General features: G+C 45.0%; 1 long non-coding RNA gene across 2 annotated transcripts; it reads left to right on the plus strand.

Moving 5' to 3' along the window:
* Positions 1 to 10,861: 10,861 nt before the first annotated feature.
* Positions 10,862 to 12,672, plus strand: LOC9269634 (uncharacterized). 2 transcript variants are annotated; one of them, XR_010742822.1, is made up of 4 exons: positions 10,862 to 11,020; positions 11,147 to 11,243; positions 11,851 to 11,949; positions 12,378 to 12,672. It is a non-coding gene; the product is annotated as an uncharacterized lncRNA (long non-coding RNA). The 2 variants fall into 2 exon arrangements; XR_001544597.3 differs by lacking the exon at positions 12,378 to 12,672 and having other exon boundaries at positions 11,851 to 12,082.
* The last annotated feature ends 10,752 nt before the right edge of the window (positions 12,673 to 23,424 follow it).

A 23,424-nucleotide genomic window follows, 5' to 3' on the forward strand; every position in this document is an offset into this window, starting at 1 on the left:
GAGGATGGAGGAGGAAGAAATGCTAAGTTAGTCCAAAATTTCATTGTAAGGGCAGTGAGAGGCATATATCCAATATCTACAAGTTTATAATGGTATATATGTTCAAATATATAAATGGTAGTGTTATATTTCAAAACTACAAAAGTTACGATGACAAGCCTACCAGAGGAGGTGAATGGTAGATTATGTCAGCGGAAAACAAATAATCGAATCTTAATAGATTAAAAGTACACCCCAACCTCAAAAACCAATGGAATACACGTCCGGCGGTCTATCCGACCTACTAGAGTCGGTCTGACCAAAACCTAGCCGGTCTAACCGCAGGTCACTCGGCGGTCTAACCGTCAGCCCTAAAACCAGCACGACAACGCTTCTGTGAAAACTTGATCTCTCTTAAACCAACCATTAGATCGAGTTGCAGACTCGATAGAATAAACTAAATAAACTAAGGAACAACTCCACCTGAGAGATTTGCAAACTATAAACGGTTTAAGAGAAAACACCCTCGAAAGTCAGCTGTCTCAGAATTTTAGCAAATCTGAACTAAACCTAAAACTTAAGCAAATTCGAATCTAGTAAGAACCAATCAACGAAACTTTCCAGATCTGATCTATGAAGTATTAGAAAGGTTTTGGATGGATTAACTTGAACAAAATCGCAGCAAAACAAACAATCACAAGTTAATGCCAAAACCAAATATAAACGTAAAACTTACGAAACCAGAATAGATCATCGATGCCTTGATGATTGAATATGATCTTTATCACTTAAATATATTGTTCACAAGGTGTAGCTACAACACCCCTTATAAATTTCTCACGAAACCCTCTCTAATATGGGAGTTCGTAGTACGCGCGTACGCGCCGCGAGCAGAACTAGCGCGCACGCGGCACACGTTTTCGGAAGGACGCGGTAGCCTTACTAACTCTGTTAGTTAAAGATAATGATGGTAATTAACAATAGATTTTTTATTTTATTAGGAGAGTTTTTTTACTAATAGATTGAAAAAAAATAAGTTACATTTGAAAACTTTTGACTTAAGATTTAAACTTTGAACTCAAATTTTGAAAACTTTCAACTCAAACTTTGAAAAATTTCAATTTGCAAGAAAATTTTTTAAAACTTTCAACTCAAATTTGAAAAGTTTCAACTTGAGATTTGAAAACTTTCAACTCGGATTTGAAAACTTTCAACTCGAGATTTGAAAATTTTTAAATTAAGATTTAAAAATTTTCAAGTCAAGATTTAAAAACTTTTTTAAAAAATGAAAACACTTGCTACTGGAAGATTAAAAAGTAATCAGGAAAAAAAGCAAAAGAAAGCGGAAAAAAAAGAAAACAGCGGTGGTTAGATTTCGTGTGCGCGCCGCGTGGGCCGTATGGGCCGGGAGTGCGCGCTGCCGGCGCGCGCGTGCGAATTAGGATTATCACTCTAATCTCTCAAACTTGGCTTACCTTAAGGCATAACCTCCATCTCTATTTATACCAAGAACCTTCAACTTCAACTTAAAGGACGTGTAAAACTCCATTTCACGATATTACTCAATCCATCATATTTCTTTTTCTCCAAAACCGCAGCCGGACTTCCATTCGGACTCCTGCGAGTCCTCGCGTGGGCCGGCTCGGACCAGGCCGACCGCTGCTGCTCCCTAGCCGACTCGGTTTACTAACCAACCGAGCCAACCGAAACCCGTGCATGCAAGCTGACGTCAACACACACCTACATGCATCAACATATGCATACTGCTCGCCACCAGCCCGGACACAGTGCACACACATATGCATGCCATGCTACAGTACCGCGAGAACTGTAGCAATCACTCAATTTTTCTTCCAGTTTTCCTTCGCGAACGCCGACGCTTGCACGCACATCTCGTGAAACCCGTTGCGAAGATCTCTCTCACACGATATCCATCCATCGTGTGCCATCTCGCATTAGTACCGAAACCATCATAGGTGCCGGTTGGGAACGGGCTATAGGTGCCGGTTTTTCAATCGGCACTAATACAAGAAACCGGCACCTATGTGGAAAAATAGAACCGGCACTATTAGCTTTGCTCGAGCAAAAAAAAAAAAGAGAGACGGCTCGAATCGAGCTAAACTCACCAACCACACACCACCATTGTTGTCATCCTCCCTCGAGCCCAGCACTACTCCCCTTCATCACCGTCTCTCGGATCCGAGATCAAAATCAACAACAAACTAGTATATGCATGGTACAAAGCATTAAGAACTCAACAAGTTTGGGACTAGAACTCAACAAGAACTCAAGAACACAAGAACTCAAAAAGAAAAAAAATCAAGAACTCATGCCGGGGCCGCCACCTCGCCCGCACCATCGGCGTCCTTCTCCACCCCTGTCGCCGTCGCCGCATGGGGATGGCATGGCCACCACCGTTGCTGAGGTGCGCCGCAGATGCCTCCGCCAGGCAGCCGTCGGTGCGGGAGCCCGCCGCATCCCCACTTCCTGCCCCACAGGCTCCCCTCTCGCCGGATCTAGCGGAGGGGAGCCCGCCGCCATTGCTCGTGGGGTGCCCGCCGCCGACCACGGAACCCGCCGCGAGGGGAGGGCGCTGCCGCATCCGCTAGGCCAGCTACCAGCCGCAGGGCCCGCCGCCTTCGCCGGGCAACCACCGTGAGAGAGAGAGAGAAAGGGAGGAGGGAGGAAGAGAGACGCGAGAGCAGAGAAACGAGAGAAAGAAGGTGGATGGATAAGGGTTGACGGAGAAACGAGTAGATAATAATGATGCGCGGTGGGTGCGGTGCTGATGGGCTTGGCTCAAAGCTATAGGTGCCGTTTTTTTAAAAAAAACACCGGTACCTATAATATATTATAGGTGTCGGTTCTTTTAAAAAACCAACACCTATAGTATATGTGTCGGTTTTTTTGTTAGAACTGGCATAGGTGTCGGTTTTATGTTTTTTCATCGTAGGGAGGTGGGAAAAGCTACATTGGTATCGGTTTTAAATGAACCTTGCACCTTGAGTCGTTGTCTATGAGGGTTTTTGTAGTACTGTCGTATCCAACTTCGTCACCCGGCATTCTTAACCGTCTGGACCTCAACTCCTTATTGAGTCTAGTTCCGATCCCCACCGTTGACTGAAATTGTCCTTCAAGAATCCTGACTCTCTTACCTTCTCACATGGTATCCCGATCGCACTAGACCTCTGCTCCTCCCTGAGATAGTCCCGGTCCTCACCATTGACCAAGACTAACCTCAAGTCACCTGCACACAATTAGATAAAACAATCGAATTAGATAAAACAATCGTTCCTGAGTACATATATCATAACCTGACCCACATTAATCACACGCACTCACACAAACATCCACACATAATTCCAAACCACTTCATTGATTAAATCATTTACAAAGTCAATTTGTTCATCATAAATATTAATCATGACAATGATTTCACATGATAGGTATCTAATTAACCCTTAGGAAAAATTAGTACAGTTTTTCGGGACAGAAGGAGGATGTTCTAATCTATTCCATCGTACTTCGTGCGAGTCTTCAGAAGAAAGGTGTACGTGAGTGACGTTTGACCTATGAATGTTCTAATCCAATCATAGAATTATTGTATAGAGTTTTGGTTTATACCCAAGCAGAGAAATGAATAGTTTCATGAACTCCATCAGTAGGGGTGGGCGTTCAGTTTACTCGGATAAATTGGGTCGGTTTCTTCAGTTTTCTCCTAGATCGGTTTCTCTAAAACACAAGCCGAGAAAAGTTACAAAAAATAAAACCGACCCGAATAAACCGAAGAAAATCGGTTCGGTTTTTACGGGATTCAGTTTTGACCGCGCGGATGCGCCGATACCACTCGATTCGAAGGCACTGAGCAGCGGCGTCGACAAGTTCTGACACTGCCGCCAAGTGCCCCTTCAACCAGAGCTTCTGCGCTGCCGCCGAGTCCTCCGCAGACCAGCTCTAGCGCTGCCATGGAGTAAGCCGCTCTGACGAGCGCCAGTGCTCGCCATCCTGCTAGCTGCGCGCTCCCGCTCCGCTGCTCGTGTCGCAGGCTCCGCCCCTCAACGTTTTTGCTTGCTCCGCACTTCCGAGAGGGATTAGTGCAGCGACTCCCTAAATATCGAGAGAAGTTCAGCATGCCTTTCCATGAGATTGTGGTTGACTGGTTCTGGTTGGGAAAAAGTACACCGAAGTTCTCTCAATTTGTCATCAGTATAAAAAACATCCTCGAACCACAAAACCAGATATACGGGGTCCCTTAACTGTATAAAACAGGTCACCTGAGGTCCCAGGACAGTATTGACGCCAGATTTGTCCACCATGGCGCTGGTTTTGTCCACCATGGCGCTTTCACCACGGTCTTCGGTGCTGAGTCAACGCCTAAATACCCTCTTCTCTCTCCCCCCTCTCTCTCCCCCCTCCAGCCTCCAGGGCGCAACCAACGCATCGCAGCGCCGTGACGGGTCACGTAGCTGGACGGTCGCCACCAGCGTGACACAGGCGTTGGAGCCGTGTGACTCCAACTACTCGTCGGGTGACACTAGCGTGTCGAACACGGTGATGGTGTCACCCGCGGCCAGCGCCACCTCGAACGGCACGTCCTCATCGGCCATCTTCGCCTAGATCATGAGTGCGTCCACACCCATAGCCTCAAGCTTCTATGGGGAGAAGCCAATCACCTCCTCCAGCGTCTCTGGGTTGTCCGCCGCAGTGGTGACGCGCTCGCTCCGGCCATCGGACACGGCGGCGCCGAGCTTCGCCACTTTGTCCGCGTCTGGGCAAGAGGGTTGGTAGTGGTTAGGTTTTCATGGAACGACCGCCTCCCCACGCCGGCGGCGGCGGCCGCCGCCGGCGTCCTCCGCTGTCGCGGCGCCGCCCTCCTCCTTTCCCGCCTCCTCCTCCGCGCCCCCGCTCCACTCCACTTCGCCGGCCGCTGTGCGCTCGCAAGCCGCCTCCGCCGATCGTCGCTCAGCCCCACTCACCGCCGCCCGTCCCTTGCTACTCACTCGTGGCAAAGAGAAGAGAAAAAAGAAAGGGGAAAGAGAGAGGGCGACGTGGACACCTGTCATGTGGGGCCCACGTGGGTGCCACGCTGGCTCAGCCGCCACGTAGAGCAAAACCAGGGTCAAAACCACCGAAGGACCTCGGGTGACCGGTTTTATATAGTTAAGGGACCCCACATATCTGGTTTTGCGGTTTGAGGACGTTTTTTATCCCGATGACAAGTTTAGGGACCTTCAGTGTACTTTTTCAGTTCTGCTTGCCTTTTATCTGAGGAATAAGTTTATTCTGTGACCCTCAAAACTGATCAAAATCTAATTCGTGACCCTAAGCCAAAATACCGGATATCTCAACCCCCAACTCTTAAAACCGGTACAATTTGACTCCCTCGGCGGTTTTGGAGGGCGGTTTCGCTGACATGGCGCTTACGTGGCGATGTTGACTTAGTCTTCGGTCCATATGGGGTTGATGTGGCGCTTATGTGTTCTAGAATTAAAAAAATATGTGTGGGACCCATTTGTCATTCACATCAAAATAATGTGGGACCCACCCACATGTGGGGCCCACATGCCATTCTTGATTGTGAGACACAAGACATGCTATAGTAGATCGGTGTATGCGGTGCGTTCGGTTTGCGTTATCTACAAGCTGATAAAACAGCCGAACACCGAAGAAAACAAAATTAGAAACCCAAGCTCCAGCCGAAGACCGAAAAAAACCGGTAGTTCGGTTCGGGTCAGGTTGGGTCGGCCTTCGGTCTTCGGGGAATTTCTGTCCACCCCTGTCCATCAGCCCAGATGACTTGTCTCAGGAGCTACACTCTCAACTTATGAGATAATGCAGGCTGTTAATTTGCATTACTCTTGATAATTTTTTGGTTTACCTTGAAAATGGGGCAATGATGCAACCAGTTGACTAACTAACGTTGTTTATCAAATCACTAACCTTCTCTAATAAGTTTGTTGTCGAATGGACAACTATGCCACGTCGAAAGGCGTGGTTCTCCCAACAATAGTTGGAATGTAAAAGCAATTGTATTAATTCTTAAAATTTTTTGGGGATCCCCCCATTACATGGCCCTAGAGGTCTATTTATAGCCTTAGCACAAGCTTCCACCTTCTAGGGTTTAGGGTTACAAAGGATTTTACATGGTTGCCCTTATGAAAGGGACATTTACATGGGTACGCAGTGTCATTTGCACATATGGGTCTTTAATGGGCTGATAGGCTGGGCCTGGTCTATGGCGAACGGGCCTAAAAGGCCGGGGGCGGCCTGTTGGGCCTTCTTGATGCCGAACTCGTCATGGCGAAGTCTTTGTAGTTCGCCCGAGATGCCTTTACTTTCGGAGTACCGACGCGGCTTTTCAGCCTTCGCCATCTTCGCTTATGGCTTTCGCCATAGGGCTTCGCCTGAATGGTCTTGATGTCTTTAGCTTAAATCCTGGCTGGTACTATGGTTTCGGCAGGTCCGGCCGAAGGGCTTCATGGCATGCCTCCAACAAGCCCCTCACGGGCAAGGGTGAGTAAGGAGCTTCGGCCGAGACCGTGCAAACTATACGGTATGGCATGAGGCGCCCCCTTTCGGCTGATGTTCCTGTCGAAACCTCTTTTTAGACTCCTGCAGAAAAAATATGAACACTGGCATTCGCCTTTCGAAAATGGCGAAGCTGTATTATGACACTGGGTGATTATATTTTGCCAAGTTTGTCTGCTTTGCACGATTCTTGACTTGTATTTTTTTTTCTTTCCCCTTTTCCCTGTTGTTTTAGAGGGGATTTTGCCAAAAGTCATGCGTTCGGCCCCCTTTCGGGGATTGGCGAAAAGATTTGTTGACTTTTCAGCTTTCGACTTCTGTTTTCGACTCGTAGCATTTTGCGCTGGGAAAAACGCTTGTGTTTTGCATAAGTTGAATGTAACGGCGTTCAGTATCTTTATTCTGAAACAAGCTATCGCGGTTTCAATGTTCGGCGAGCGTTGCTTCGGCCGATTCGTTTCGTCCCCCTGGCATTTTCGTCAATCAAGCGTTCGCCTCTTATGTAGCTATGTGGTTGTCAAAATGGCGAATTGGAGGCGAAGACATCCTGGTCGAACCTTAGAGGATTACGACCGGTGCCACATCCAGCGCCGCGATGACATTGCCACACTTTGGTTAGACTTCGAAATGACTAATCATTGAGCTGCTATCGCTTGACGTCGGTATGTATTTCGCCTCCTTCCCACCTTAAAGTCGTGTACAGTATAGATGACGAACCGTGTTCGCCGGACTTAGTAGGGGCGAGGCGAAAATGTCCTGAAACGGATGATGTAATATACTTATAAAATTTTTTGCTCCTTTGTATAACACGTATGTGCTTTTGCCCGATGGAGCTTGTGCGTGTTTTTAAGTTTCTTTTCGCTATCATTGCATTTTGTAACTTGTACGTTCGGAAGGGTGAAGCATGTCGGTCCCCTTGTGTGTTAGCAAAAGGAATTCACATTGACTTTTAGCCCGCATCATTCGCTCTCGACTTTTGGCATATGCATCCAGAAATGCTTAAGTATTTGCAGAAGTCGAGTGTAGCGACGATCGGTATGTTTTCTGAAAACGAGCTGTCGCGGTTTCGCGGTTTCAACGTTCGGCGAGCTATGCTTCGACCGATTCGTATCGCCCCCCTGGTGTTTTCGTTGATCAAACGTTTGCCTTGGGGTTTTTCCACGAAATATCATACACAAAAAAGGCGAAGACACCCATGAATTTTATATGACTGAGCGTCAGTTTGCCATTGCCCAGCGTCGACGCAGCATAATCCCCGTTTTTCCTTCTTCGCCGCTTTAAATTTTTTTTGTGTTGATCTAACAACTAGCGATGAAGAAGATGCTCAAGGGGGTAGTCCTTCGCCATTGAGGACTGCTTTTGCTGATGAATCGGATGTAAAGTCCGAATGCCTTTTGGTGGGCAATGGAATTTATCTGTAACTTGTGCTTTTTGGCAAATAAATGGGGTGTGGTGCGTGTTACGGCTGTTCGGCTTGTACTTTCCCCTTTTTGCCTTTGGCAAAGGTATTTTTAGGTACTTTGATCGTTTTGACCATTGCCGGCTTTTGGTCTTTTTAGTACTTCGACCTTTTTAACTGTTATCGGCTTTCGGTCTTTTCTTTAGTGCTGCTAGGGTTTTGCCGTTCGTCCCTTTCGGCTGCCCCGTTCGTCTGCGGGTGTGCAACCGATGCGAACTTGATTTCAAGTTTTAGCCCCTCACATATTTCCTTGGACTTCTCGGAGTCAAACCGCTTGTTATTGCCGGTAATGAACTCTTTCGGCACACCGAATCAACAGAAAATGTTTTTCCAAATGGATTTTTACACTAGTGCCGAAGGTACTACCTTAGCCCATCGAATGCGGCTTGACACTCAGGTGTCCAATTGAGTTTGCCGGCCCCTCGGAGCATCTTGAAAAATGATAAATCTCTTTCGGCTGCTCTTGGGAGCAACTCCTTAACCCATTTTCGCCCCCAGCCCTTGTCGCCGTACCTCGCTGGTACTGTGGCGAAGGGCGTGGGTGTGGCAAAACCTCTTCGCCCGCAGCCCTTGACGCCGTACCTTATTGGTACTATGGCAAAGGGCGTGGCGTGTGACGAAACCTTTTCGCCCGCAGCCATTGACGCTGCACCTTGTTGGTACTATGGCGAAGGGCGTGGGTGTGGCGAAACCTCTTCGCCTCGCAGCCCATCACGCCGTGCCTTATTGGCACCATAGCGAAGGGCGTGGCATGTGGTGAAACCTCTTCGCCCGCAGCCCTTGACGTCGTGCCTTATTGGTACTATGGTGAAGGGCGTGGCGTGTGGCGAAACCTCTTCGCCCACAGCCCTTGACGCCATGCCTTATTGGCACTATGGCGAAGGGCGTGGCGTGTGCCGAAACCTCTTCGCCCGCAGCCCTTGACGCCGTGCCTTATTGGCACTATGGCGAAGGGCATGGTTGTGGCGAAACCTCTTCGCCCGCAGCCCTTAACGCCGTACATTATTGGTACTATGGCGAAGGGCGTGGTTGTGGCGAAACCTCTTCGCCCGCAGCCCTAGACTCCATGCCTTATTGGCGCTATGGCGAAGGGCGTGGCATGTGGCGAAACCTCTTCGCCCGTAGCCCTTGACGCCGTTCCTTATTGGTACTATGGCGAAGGGCGTGAGGGCGTGGGTGTGGCGAAACCTCTTCGCCCGCAGCCATTGACGCTGTACCTTATTGGTACTATGGCGAAGGGCGTGGCGTGGGGCGTGGCGTGTGGCGAAACCTCTTCACCCGCAGCCTTTGACGCCGTACCTTATTGGCACTATGGCAAAGGGCGTGGGTGTGGCGAAACCTCTTCGCCCGCAGCCCTTGACGCCGTACCTTATTGGTACTATGGCGAAGGGCGCGGCGTGTGGCGAAAACTCTTCGCCCGCAGCCCTTGACGCCGTACCTTATTGGTACTATGGCGAAGGGCGTGGGTGTGGCGAAACCTATTCACCCGCAGCCCTTGACGACGTACCTTATTGGTACTATGGCGAAGGGCGTGGCGTGTGGCGAGAAGGGTCCCATTTTGCCCTTTCGGTCTGGGTATCCCCACGGACGGCGCCAGCTGTTGTCGAATGGACAACTATGTCACATTGAAAGGCGTGGTTCTCTCAACAATATTTGGAATGTAAAAGCAATTGTATTAATTCGTAAAATTTTTTAGGGATCCCCCTATTACATGGCCCTAGAGGTCTATTTATAGCCTTAGCACAAGCTTGCACCTTCTAGGGTTTAGGGTTATAGGGGATTTTACATGGTTGCCCTTATGAAAGGGACATTTACATGGGTACGCAGTGTCATTTGTACATATGGGCCGTTAATGGGCTGATAGGCTGGGCCTGGTCTATGGCGAACGGGCCTAAAAGGCCGGGGGCAGCCTGTTGGTCCTCCTTGATGCCGAACTCGTCATGGCGAAGTCTTTGTAGTTCGCTCGAGATGCCTTTACTTTCGGAGTACCGATGCGGCTTTCCAGCCTTCGCCATCTTCGCTTATGGCTTTCGCCATAGGGCTTCGCCTGAATGGTTTTGATGTCTTTGGCTTGAATCCTTGCTGGTACTATGGTTTCGGTAGATCTGGCCGAAGGGCTTCATGGCATGCCTCCAACAAAGTTTGTCTAGCCGATGATCCTAGAGCTACCGTGCATTTCATCTACAGTGCAACCAAGAAGTAAAAGGAGAACTGAAGAAGAAGGCATCGCGGACGCCCGATGCCAATGGCATCTTAGATAGTCAGTAGCCATCAATTTCGGGAGGAATCTACCCATGGGAGTGGGACGCCCAATGCCTCCAAAAAATAGGAGGATGATCAAATATTGCAGTTGACCAACAACTGAAACATTAAGTTATATATGGTGAAACAAAAAAAATCAGCAACTAAAACATTTAAATATCTTATAAAACATGGTGAAAATACACGTTAAAACATGTCGTTATCACATATTTTTTATATAATGGAATGAAACATCCTAGTCTTTACTCAAAGAGTTACAGCCAATTATTACATAATTCACATAGAAGAAAACTCACAAAGAAAGTTCACGATAGCAGAAACAAAGCTAAGCAAACACAAACTAATAGACTGTAATACCCGGTGTTCTTGAGCATGGTTGGGCGAATTCGAGGGCGATTTCGATTTAAATGGGGGAAGAATGTAATGCCCTGAGTTTCGAATTAGTATATTTTGGGGAATATTAGAACAAATGCGCAAAAGTTTAATTTTTAAACCATTGTTCGAATAAGCGATCAGGAATCGTGGATGCATAGAGTTCGCCGAGTAGTGCAAATAGACTATAAGTTAAAACAATGTGGGCCGTTAGATCTTTTCAGTCTCCTTATATACCCAACCAAAAGAAAAACGAAAAACAAAAAAGAAAAAAAAACAGGGGGATCGCTCCTGCAAGCCCTAGCCGCCACATCTCCTGCGTCCTACCACCGCCGCCGCTGTTCCTGTCTCCGCCGGCGCCGCCGCCGCCGCCGGTTCAGCCGTCGTCGTCCTTCGCCACCCCATCCGCTCGTCTCCTTGGTGAGCTGCTGCTGTGTTCTTCCCTGCTGTTCCTGTTTTCCCTAATGCTGCCGCCAATTGGATCTGTTCTGGTGTTGGTGCCGCTGCCTGTGCATGCTAACGTTCCTGCTGCTGCTCATGCTATAGCGTGGCTTGCTGCTTGACGCTGCTGCATCGATCAGAGACGAGAAGGCTCCAGACAGCACAGGAAGCAGTTGAACAGGAGTAACAAGGGAAGGAAAAGGTAGAACAACTTTGGGGAATTTCAGCGATTTCGCAGATTAGGGAAATTTGTTGCAAAGTAGTGTTTCTCTGCAATTGGAACTTTCTTTTAGTCTCTAGATGTAAAAGATTTCAATAGGAATTAATTCGTTGGCAGTTTGTGCAATTTCTGAGATTATTGGTTATGGGCTGGAAACGGTATTTTCAAAACTGACATTAAACCTTCACGATTCAGGTTAGTTGTCCTAAATAAAGTTTGTAGTCATCGACGATATCTTTCTAACGCCGCTGGTTTCGCTCGATTCCGATAAACGGTTTAGGACAAACAACAGAAATAGTACTGCTGACCGGGTCCTGAAATCAGGACAGCAAATTCGTTTTCCTTAATCTGGGATTTTCAGAGGCATAATCTGATTTTTCACTCAACATGAAGGTTGTAGACAATTTTGTCTAGATGTCCGAAGTTATATTATTTGCTAGATTCCGTTAGACGGTTTGTGAGTTACGTATAAAATAGTAAGGGAACTGCTATAGGTTATTTTATATGTTCAGGTTATCGATTTTAGTAAATATCCCTTATATCTGTCATTAGTTCGATATAGTGGTTTATGCGTAGTTTTGCTCCACAGGTATGAAGGGTTCCAACGTTGAAGGAGTTGAGTCGGAGTATCGAAGGAGTTAAAGCAAGTACAAGACGGACTTGTGCGATGGATAAACTGTGTTGCTTTGTTGGTTTTATTTACCCAATTATTATTCGAAGCTTCCTATTATCAATTGTGTGGTTTTGGTATTATGTTACATATTCATATTTCACTTCATGTTCAAGTTCACGACGTTATTCATGTTTCTTTCTTCCGGAAGTTTCTGTTTACGTTATTCAAGTACCATGCGTAGTTATGGGAGTGCAATTTGGATCTTTATTCATGATCCTTAAGAAGCGCTGATCACGCTTGCTCGGCTTACCGGTAATGCTAAGAGGATATTCACACCTGCTCGGGAGGGAACTACTATTTTTTGTCTCCTTCGTTTTAAATTAATGGAAAGCAAATGCTTCATATTGGTTTCTTATTGCACTAAACCTGCGTATGTTTTACTAGTTCAATATTGTACTTACTGAGTATTCTTTACTCACTCTTGTGTTTAATTTGGTTTTTAGGTACCTAATGACATTGATCGGCATGGGGCGGGAGTAGCACCCTTGGACTACACATTATTATTGCACACTATTGGAATTTAGTTTTAGATTATGTTTCTGCTTAGCATAAGTTTTGCGTAGAACTTGTAACGGTCATTTAAAGTTCCGGTCCTTATTTTCACGTGGAATTTGAGGAGCTAGGATGGTTTGGATTGTGTGGATTATATCGTTATTGAGTTATCTTATAACTGACTGTCGTGGATGTCCGTAATTTTAGGAGGAGACTGCCGAAATTTCTAATAATTTTCGGAGTTAAGTGGTTTTTGAGTGTATTTTGGTATGGCACTCTAGGTACGTGGTTACCTGGGATGTTACATAGACACCAACCGAAGAAAAAGATCCCCTAACTACTTAATTCTATTAGAGAACCTCGACCCGAAGTTGGCAAATAGATGCATAATTGTCGTGTCAAGTTTACGACATTCATCATTTATTAGCTTGATATCTTCATCATGTCTTTGTAATTGAACCCATCCTCGAAACTAATATGTTGCCCTGAAAAACACCTGCAAATAAGATTTTGATGGTGTTTTTATCAAAAACCATATCATTTCTACTAAGCCTAAGAGCCCAACATACAGCGGAAGCTCCAACAAGAATAATTTTTTTTATTTTTTTACTAACACCCAAAAGCCAATTCCCAAACGTATGAGATGTACTATGTAGAGGATAAAGTCCAAAAAATAATTGTATAGCTCTCCAAAGAAATTTAGAAACATGGCACTCAAAGAATAGATGGTATATTGATTCATTTTTCATATAAAAGCAACATCTTAAACTACCATTCCAATTCCTTCTAGTCAAATTATCTTTAGTTAAAACGATCCCTTTAAGGAGATACCACATAAAAATCTTAATCTTAATAGGCATTTTAAGTTTCCAAATAATCTTATTTCTCTCTATGTATTATTAATTAAAGCTAAGTAAATAGATCGAACAGAAAATTGGCCATTTTGATGAAAATTCCATCTAAAAATGTCATCCTCGTCTGTTAAGTTAATATGTACAATGGAAGCACACAAATTATGCCACCTAATTAGATTTTGACCAACTAATGCTCTTCTAAAAGTAACATTAAGCGGAATAGAACCCATAACATTAGCAATTGAGGCATTTTTCCTTCTAACTATAGAAAATAACGAAGGGTACTTTTCCTTCAAAGAATAATTCCCTAGCCACTTATCCTCCCAGAATCTTACTCCCAGAATCTTACTTGTTCACCATTATTAATAATCCAGGAAGTCATATTTAAAAATGAATTCTTAACCTTCATCAGACCTGATAAAAAATGGGAATCTCTTGTTTCCTCTCAACCTGAGTTATTGATTTACCAGTAAGATATTTTCTTTTCAGTAAATCTTGCCACACACCTTGCTCATTTATTAATTTAAACAACCATTTACTTAAAAGACATTGGTTTTTTATTTCTAAATTGTGAACTCTAAGTCCGCCCTGATCTTTTAGCTGACAAATAATATCCCATATTGTCAATCTATACTTTTTTTATGTTCATCCCCTTGACAAAAGAAACAGGATCTATAATAACCAATTTTTTGAAGAACCCCTTTAGGAATATCAAAAATGATATCATAAACATAACTAGACTTGACAAAACAGAATTAATCAAAACCAATCTCCCACTAACATATATATGTTTACCCTTCCAACTACTAAGTTTTTTTTTCAATTCTTTCTTCAATTGTTATCCAATCTTTATTACTAAGCTTTCTATAATGCATAGGAATGCCGAGATATCTAATAGGAAAATCACCTAGCTATCACATATGAAACAACAAGTATTAACAGATTGAAATATATGTTTTCCTTTCATCAAAATATAATCATGCGATATCTTGTTCTAAAGATTTAATTACAACGAATACAATAGTGTGATCGGATTGTTGATTGGATAAGTAATTTAGGAGAAAAATAATCATTTTGAAGCTTGCTAAAATACATGCACGTATGTATGGATGAGGTGGAGAAAGTGGAGAGAGAGAGTAGTAGCAAGTAGTTTAAGGAATTTTGTGGAACACAATGAAGACACACATTGAAACATATCACTACCACGTATAAAAAATTTAGTTTTAACGGTTTAAAACACATGTTTTTATTTTGACATAATATAATCATATGATATATTGTTGTGAAGATTTAATTGCAATGAATACAACGGTGTGATCGGATCGTAGATTGAATAAGTAATTTAGGAGAAAGAATATTTAAAGAGAGTAGGAAAGAAGGAGAAGAAACAGCTAGACATGCATGTGACAGTAACAGGGTTCGTCCGATTCATTGGGCTGCTGATTTGCATCATTTTTCCAAATTTCGTGTTAGAGTACTGATCGTATCAGGGAAAGCAAAAATTTATGTATTAGAGTAAAACTCAAATTAATATACATTTGTCCTATCCAGATGTAATAATTACTATAACCTACTACATTCTAAATTTGTAATACTTAACATGCAAAAATAACACATCATCATGCAATAGTAATTTATTATATTTTAATCCTCATGTAAACATTGCTATATCATCTATATGTATTATATTCTAAAGCTTATACATACAAATATATTAAATCATCATCCCACATAATCTAGTCCATTAAATTTTCTACAAACGTTTCTAGGGCAGTCCTAAACGTTCCTGCTTCCTAGTTTGTAGCTCCCATTCATGTTTTGTAGCTATATTATATCTATGAATTGGATTTATAAGTAAGGAAAATAAAAACAATTAAATCCACAACCCTCTTCCCACCTCACCTCCTCCCCATCCCCTCGCATGTGCATGCAGCTGCGCATACCCGTTTCCTGCTTCCCCTCCTGCTTCCCATTTTGAAGCTCCTATTCCTATTTTGTAGCTATATATCAAATTAAAAGAGAAAAAAAATCAAATGTTTTTAATCTAACTAAAATGTTGTTGCATTCATAATTAAATCCATAGTGCCCCTATTTTTGCTATATATGTCATTCGGCCAAAAAGCAGTGCACTTTGCATGCCATATAAATAGCAATAAATTACTTTAAAAATTAGCATATATTGCATCACCATATACCATTCTATAGGCATATGTATGGCTAAATTAAATTTCCAGTATCCAAACAAAGATTAGAAAATAAACTATTCAGCGATATTTTATCGAGGGACAACACCCTACCCTTCTAAACTTCATCTCAACTGACATAAAAACATTACAAAATTATTCAACAACAAAGGTTGCACCATTATACATTATTTTGCAAATGTGAATAGATAAAATATAAACTATGTAAGAAAAAAGAACTAACCCAAAATGAATAACTAAAACCATTACATAAACAATCTGATGCCTTCAGTGAGAGAAAAATAATCCAAGCAAGCCAAATAATGTTTCACATAAGTGCTTTAAAATATATTCTATATTACCATCTAATCGAATTTAGACAATGTTTAATGTATTTTTAATACATCATAGATGAACATAATTTGTTCTAGTGTACAAACCGTTGAAAAAGTGGATCATCCTTACATATAATTCATAATATTTAATTGTTGATTTTTTAGAAAAAGTATTTAAATCATAGAAGCAATCATAAAAAATCATATAAATAACAATGATGCACACATAGTTATATTTAGCCATTGTGTTCTCACTGGATTGCGTGGACTCTTTACTCACACTCTGCTCGAAAAGTTATTTGATGGGTTGTCTTCCACACTGTGCAATTGAATTGGACTTTACGAGCCTGTGCATTAAGCATAGGATCATGTCCAACCCAAATCCACCCATTAATAAACAACAAGAATATAATAATAATAATAATAATAATAATAATAATAATAATAATAATAATAATAATAATAAGGAATAGTACTATACATGACATTTAACTATGTACAATCTGTTTTAACTCTTGAATTATTTTGGAGAGGAAGACAGACAAATATATCTGTGTATTGATGAAATGGATAGGATCAACCACTCTTGAGGTGAGGACGAGAGAGGGGGAAACCTATCTACCTATCCAGCTCATCATGAATCTGGGACATATGTTCTCCTTTAGGCTGAAGGAAACTGCCCTATATAAAGCCTATACTTGACCCTATACTATACTTACACCATCAGTATAACTCTTTCTACTCTTGCTGTGACAAGGGGCATGGGAGATGGAGAGCAGTAGAGCTAGTAGAAGCCTTCGGTGATGCATAGAACCTTGTCCTTTGGTTTTTTACGAGCATATGGCTAGTTCTATGGATAGTACGAACTTCTGATGTCTAGCTACGGAGTAGATGGATAAGTGATTTATGTTTGGGGTAATGGGTTAGTCTTTATGTAAATGAACTGTGAGATACTTTCTCGATAGAAATAGGGTACTTTTAGATACTTCCGGGCGGCCGCCGCTCCTCCCGCTGCACGTTGACGACGCCGACGCCGCCGCACGCCTCTCCTCCCTGCAGCTGCTGACAATGCCAATACCGATGTCGCCGCTCCTCCTGCCGCTCTTCCTGCCACCGGGAGAGGAGAAAGAGAGGAGGAAGAGAAGAGAAGAGGAGGTATGTGGTGGAGAAGAGAAAGGAAGAGAAGAGACCGAGAGAGAGAGAGAGAGACGCGTGAGAAAGGCGCAGTCTCCCTTATCTGCTCGATGAGACCGAGGCGCTTTTCCTTATCCGCTCCTCAGGCGGCTCGGCTCATGGCTCGATCAGAAAGGGGCCAGCTTTTTTAAAAAAACCGACACCTTTAATTTATTATAGGTGTTTTTTTCATAGAACCAACACCTATAACATCTTAAAGATGCCTTTTTTATGTTTTCGGACCACGGAGGTGGGAAAAGGCTTATAGGTACCGGTTTTAGTAAAACCGGCACCTACAGTGCCGACACCTATTTGATGTTTTATAGTAGTTTTAGTAGATATATTAGTGTAAAGGTTAGTACTTTCAGTGGCTAGTTATTTGGCCGTGGCTACATGCATGCATGCTGGACTAATGCATGAAAGCACACCTACATGTTGGTTCTCTTTCTCTAGTACAGTCACGTCAACTAGCTACCTACTCCTTCCGTCCTAAAAAAATACAACCTAGGAGGGGTAACAGAGGGAGTATGTTGCTAGCAGCTAATGCCATACATGAAAAATTTAGATATCAATTAATGTCAAAGATTTGTATATTTGACTAGGTGGGACGCACCAGTAGAACAGCAGGAGACCAGGCAAAACTGTGCGCATCGATTATTTTACTTAGGGGATGTTTGAGAGAGAGGGGCTAGGGCTAAACTTTAGCCCCTCTCTCCCAAACACCCCCTTAATCATCTCTAACTAAATTTGCTTACTTGCATTATATATTGAGATGGTGATGCTAACAATAAATATTATTAAAGAATAACAGATTGATGATTTTATCTATGAGAATAATAATGTCATAATCATAGAACATGATTGTGATACTTAGCCTGAGATGGCCGATATCTGAAACAACAATATAGGGTCAGCCGATATCTGGAATACCTCACACAAGTAGGGAATTCAGTGACGTGATTCTCAGTTAAAGGTATCACTGGTTGGGAAAATAGACTAAAGGAATAAGATTATAACAATTATTTTAATACCTCTGAAGAGTGTATTTGAACCACTATATTTAGTATCTTTTATTAATGGATGGCTATTAATATCTACAGTAATAATGTTTCATCTAAGAAAAAGAGTAAATATACTAATCTTGCTTAGTATGTGTAACATACTCATATTATTTCTTGCTATTTGATGTGCATAGAAACTAGTCATGATGACATGTCAAAGGGGGATGGCGACAGACAGGCCTAATGGGGAGTGTTGTCTTCTTTAGTCTTCAGTTTAAATTAAGAGGATATATAGCTGCTTGCCAGGTGTAGGGAATAGACCTGATGACAACATGGTGGTCAGTGGACCAGTGGATGTATTTAAGCCATGTAGCTGGTGCAAAATAAATGAAGCCATTGCTCTAGTTTTGCAAACTCTAGTTGGGATAGTTAGACATTACATCTTACCTTTGTATCCTTATGGAACATATGTATATATATAATCCCTTTGTATTCTTATGGAACATATGTATATATATAATCAGTATATATGCTTATAAGGATACGACAGACTCCAAAAAAAAATGAGAAATTTTGGGTCATGACAAGCTGCTTATACAAAAGGTGATTGGTTTTTATTAAAAATTACAAATGGTGCAACTCTATGTCACTATTTACCATCTCACAGAAGTTGAACATGAAACAATAATTTTATGTAGGAAATGCCAATAAGAAGTAAAATGATCAATTCGAGAAAATCTTATAAAAATCTCAGTTCCTTTTCACCAAATTTGGAACACCCGTTATCGTAGCATTACATAATTTTTAATTGCTTAGATCCTAATAGCCTTCTCACAGTCCTATACGGTGTTATTAGTTCCTCCATATCTTACATATATAAGGGCACTAAGGTAGCAATACATAATTGACTATGTTTTTTTTCCTTAAGATATACTCCCTCCGTTTCACAATGTAATCATTTTAATATTTTCCATATTTATATTGGTGCTAATTAATCTAGACATATTCATTCAATATGAACGTGAGAAATACTAGAATGACTTACATTGTAAAACGGAGGAAGTACTATGGATCTCACACATCCGAAGGAAGCATGGTCTAGATATGTCTCTTCTCTATCTTTATTTGTATGATCCAATTAGAGGGATGTCACGCCCCGAACTAGTCCCGAGCGGAACTAGCCCGTGACGCTCCAAATTAACCTGTTAACCGATACCAGTCCCAGGAAACAGTGCTGGTATCACAGGAAGACGGAATATCACAGCAACAGATGTCTCTTTATTATAGAGTAGGAGTACAGTCATGTTGGGCTGCGGACAGATCCCGAGCTCACAACTGCATTACAAAAGGGAAGTGGAAGCCAAGACTTGGACCAAACATCACAGGCGCGACTTGGGAACTAGGCCGAAACCCTAAAACTCATCGTAGCCGGCTTGCTCCTGGAAGAACTCCTCGTCAGCGGGATCCGCTTCATCTTCTTCAGCAACTGGGGGGGAATTATTTATATAGAGCAAGGGTGAGTACAGGAGTACTCAGCAAGCCATGGGAAATAAGTGTTTAATGTAGGCTTCAAAGAAAGGCTGTTGTTTTTGCGATTGATTTTATTTAAACTCTTTTCTGAAACAACTAAGGGAGTGCTTCTCAAATGACACGGATGAGACAGTGCGTCTCGTCCGGTCGGAGTATGTGCAATGATTCAGTCTTTTGAATTGATCAAGATTGGCACCCGGCCAAAAGCTTTCAAACGGCCACCCGGGCCTGGCTGATCCCATCAGCCGCAGATTTTCCAAACATCAAACCCATTCCACAACAGCAAATTTCACAAGGCAGTAGTCAAACAAAAACTACGCTAGGAATCACCTCACATCCGCCCATGACCGTGGGCACGGCTATTCGAACAGTTTTAATAACCTCTGCAGAGGGGGTACACTTTACCCACACGACATTACTAACCCGGATCATCCAGCCCATGCAGAACGGCCACGACTAGAGACCTTAAGGCTTTCATAACAAGGCATTTCGAAAGCCGACACAGTTTCACCATATGCCAACGAGAGGGGTCCCAGACCAACACCAGATTAGGTCCCAGACCATACTATGCCAGGAAGCCCAGGGGTCCTCCCCGACACCACCCCGGCGAATTCACATGTCTCTTGGCATCATGGCTCCCCCGATAAGCTAGTTACTCAGCCAGGGGTGTCCCATTCCACCCATGTGGTCGTACTTGTCTTATGTTCGGATGAAATTCCAAGGAAACGGTCCTTAAGTGCAAGAGCGGGAAACCGTACACCCGGTACGTTCCTCGGTCCGCGATTTTGGAAATTCATTTAGTTCGCAAGCACCGACCCAGCTGTCGGGTTTTCCAAGTCTTTTGTAAAACCCAAGTTTTACCCAAGAAGTTTCTCAGATTTTAAGTTTGAAGGCGACCGTCGATACCTGTGCAGAGTGCACGATTACCGAGGCGCAACTAGGTGTATACAAGGGAACATGGTATAACAATTACAATGGAAGGGTCAAATGCAACAAATTAGGTAGGTCCGCCAATCTGCCTTGCAGACGGGACAAGCAGATTAAGTGCGATCCTATCAATGCATAATATTTTTCAAGCAATATAATTAAGTTCAAATATAGGCTCAAGATGTTCAAAGGTGGCTTGCCTCGCTCGAGATCTTGAGCTTGATCCTCGAAATCCTCGCACTACGGGTCTTCGGGCTCCGAAACTACACGCGAAACGGGACAACTCAGCAAACGGCGAAAATAAAGCCTTATTATTGACCTCTAAGCGTGCCATTAGATAGATCTCGAGATTTGAGGAATTTTGGAAGTTGAACGGAGTCAAACGGACTTACTGTTGGGAAGATATTGAATTTCTAAGATTATTGGATTTTTAGTCTAAAGGAAAAGGATTTATTTAAATCCTTTTTGAAAAATAAAAGAAAAGAAAAGAAGGAGGGACGGAAATTAGACTTCCCTCGGGCGGCTAGGGCGCGACCCGAGAGAATGGGGCGGCTCGGCCGACCTTAATGGGCCGGCTGGCCCAAGAAGGCGGCCCAAGGCGCGCGCGCGGGCGGGGAGGGGAGAGAGAGAGCCGGTGGGCCGGGTCCATCCCGCGTGGTCCCGGGTGGGACCCGCTTGTCGGCGACTCGGCTCACCGTGAGCGAGGTGCACGCGGGGCGTGCTAGGGTTTGGGGAGGGAGGCGCGGCGCATGCGCGCGGTTCGCGGAGGACGCGGTGCGGCGGGCCCACGCGCAGCCTCACGGCTCGCGGTGGACCGCACGCGCGAGGGGGCGGAGGGAAGCGGCGGACCGGGGTCTACTTGACCCGGTCGCGGCCGAGGTGGCGCCGAGGTGGCGCCTACGTGGCTGCCACGCGGGCCGGTGGGAGGTAGACGACGACGCCGGCCAGAACGGACGGCGGTCGACAGCGGCGAGCGGCGGAGCAAACCATGGCGATACAGGCGAAGGCGAGCACACCGGGATGTTGCGCAGGACGAGGGGAGACGAGCCAATGGCTCGGATTCGCCGGGGGATGCTCGACGGCGGCGGATTGCGGCGGCGGCAACCGGCGGAGAGAAAAGGGGGAAACGGCGACGAGGTCACGAGGGGCCGATTCCTGGCAGTGAGAGCATCTACGCGGCTACGGGAATCCACCCCTTGCGCCGGATTAGGAGGAATCGCATCGAGGGAGGCCGGCGACGAGAGGCGCTTCCGAGCTCGGGCGGCGACGGCGGCGAGCACACGGCGAGCGACGGCAGCAGTCGGGGCGGCGCCGGCTAGCTAGGGGGGGCTACACATGCTACTACCGAAAACTAAGGGGAAGAGATGGATTGAGGAGGGAGAACGGGGAGATGCACTACCGAGATGAGGCGGGGCGCTGTGACAAGAGGCCGACGGCACGGGAGTGATCTCTCCGGCCTCGGGCCGGGGAAGAGGAAGAAGGCGAGCGCCCGGAGTCCCCTTCCGCGTCCACGAACGCACCGGCTCTCCCGGTGCTTGGCGATGAACGGCGGAGGCGAGACAGAGGGGCGACAATGGCGCGGTGGCGGCGAGCGAAACGGGAGGAGGAATCGATGGGAGGGCGCCTTGGTTTATAGGACGACGATGTCGGTTTGGAAACCGACCTTGGGCGGTCAAGGCGCGAGCTGGCGCTCGGCGCTCGCGGCCAAAACGGCGACAGAGGCGGATGACGTCGGCGGGGAGGGGAAAAGGAAAAAGGAAGGGAGAAAGGGGGCTTGCCCATTGCCACTTTGGGAAAAGGAGGAGGGGATGGGGGCGACGCGGCAGAGGGAGGAGGAGCTCTGCCTTCGTCCCTTGGAGGCTAGCGCGGGGAGAGGCGGGGCCGAGTCGATGACGACGGCGATGACGGCGGGGCGGTTTGGAGCGGAGCGACAACACGGGCGGCTGGCGTGGGCAGGCGCTGACGGCGGTGGCGACCAGGCGGTCGGCCACCATGGCGCGCGCGCGCGCGGGAAGCAACGGGCGGCGCGGCGAGAAGCGGCAGCGAGGGCGGAGAGCGCTCGGCTCGGCGCGGCTCACGCGCACGCGTGCGCAGCGCACGGGTAGAGCGGGGGAGAGGGAGAGGGAGAGAGAGAGAGAGAGCCGGGGAGGGAGGGGGAGATGGGCCGAGAGGAGTTCGGCCCATCGAACCCGAGGGAGGCAAAATAGACTTTTGCGGAGAGATTTGATTTGGGAAGGATTTGGATTCGGGATTGAACTCGACGATAGATTGGGGATTTGAGATCTGAGATGGCATGGACACTAGACAACAAGCAAAGAAACGGATTTCGTAAATAGGGTTTTTAAGAGATAGTTTTCCCGCTAGGCGCCACGATGGAACGGGCGCTACAAGGGAGGACTAATTTGATTGTACAATTAAACATAATTATTAGCAACAATAGTGCTTTTATATTTGTGAAAAAAAAAGAGAGAGCCCCTAAACTTTCCATAAAGAAAAGGAATTTACACCTACTTGTTTTTAAAACAAACTAAGTCTAATTTCTTTTAGATGATGAAATGGATCATAAGTATTTTCTTATTGAATGCATTGTATATTATAAATTGGCCCTCTTCTTTTCTCCAACAAAAACTGGATAAACTTTTGGATAAAAATGGCACGCTTTTCAAACTGCTAAACGGTACATTTCGTGCGAAAACTTTCTATATAAAAGTTGCTATAAAGATAAGATTAATCTATTTTTCAAGTTTGTAATAATTAAAACTCAATTAATCACATGTTATTACCGCCTCGTTTCGTGTGAAACACCTAATCTTTATCTTCATTTTCATCTTCGGCTCCAGTGGTAGCGGCGGCGGAGGCAAGGGCGGCGGGACGTGGAGTGAGGCGGCGACGGCGACCTCCTTCCCTACCGTCGCGGCGGCGCAGAGCTCGGACACACCGGCACTGCGGCGGCCGCCCCCTTCCTCCTGCGCCGCCGTCCGCCGCTCTCGCCTCC

The sequence above is a fragment of the Oryza sativa genome, chromosome 1 (assembly GCF_034140825.1).
Source record: "Oryza sativa Japonica Group chromosome 1, ASM3414082v1".
NCBI classification, from domain to species: domain Eukaryota; kingdom Viridiplantae; phylum Streptophyta; class Magnoliopsida; order Poales; family Poaceae; genus Oryza; species Oryza sativa.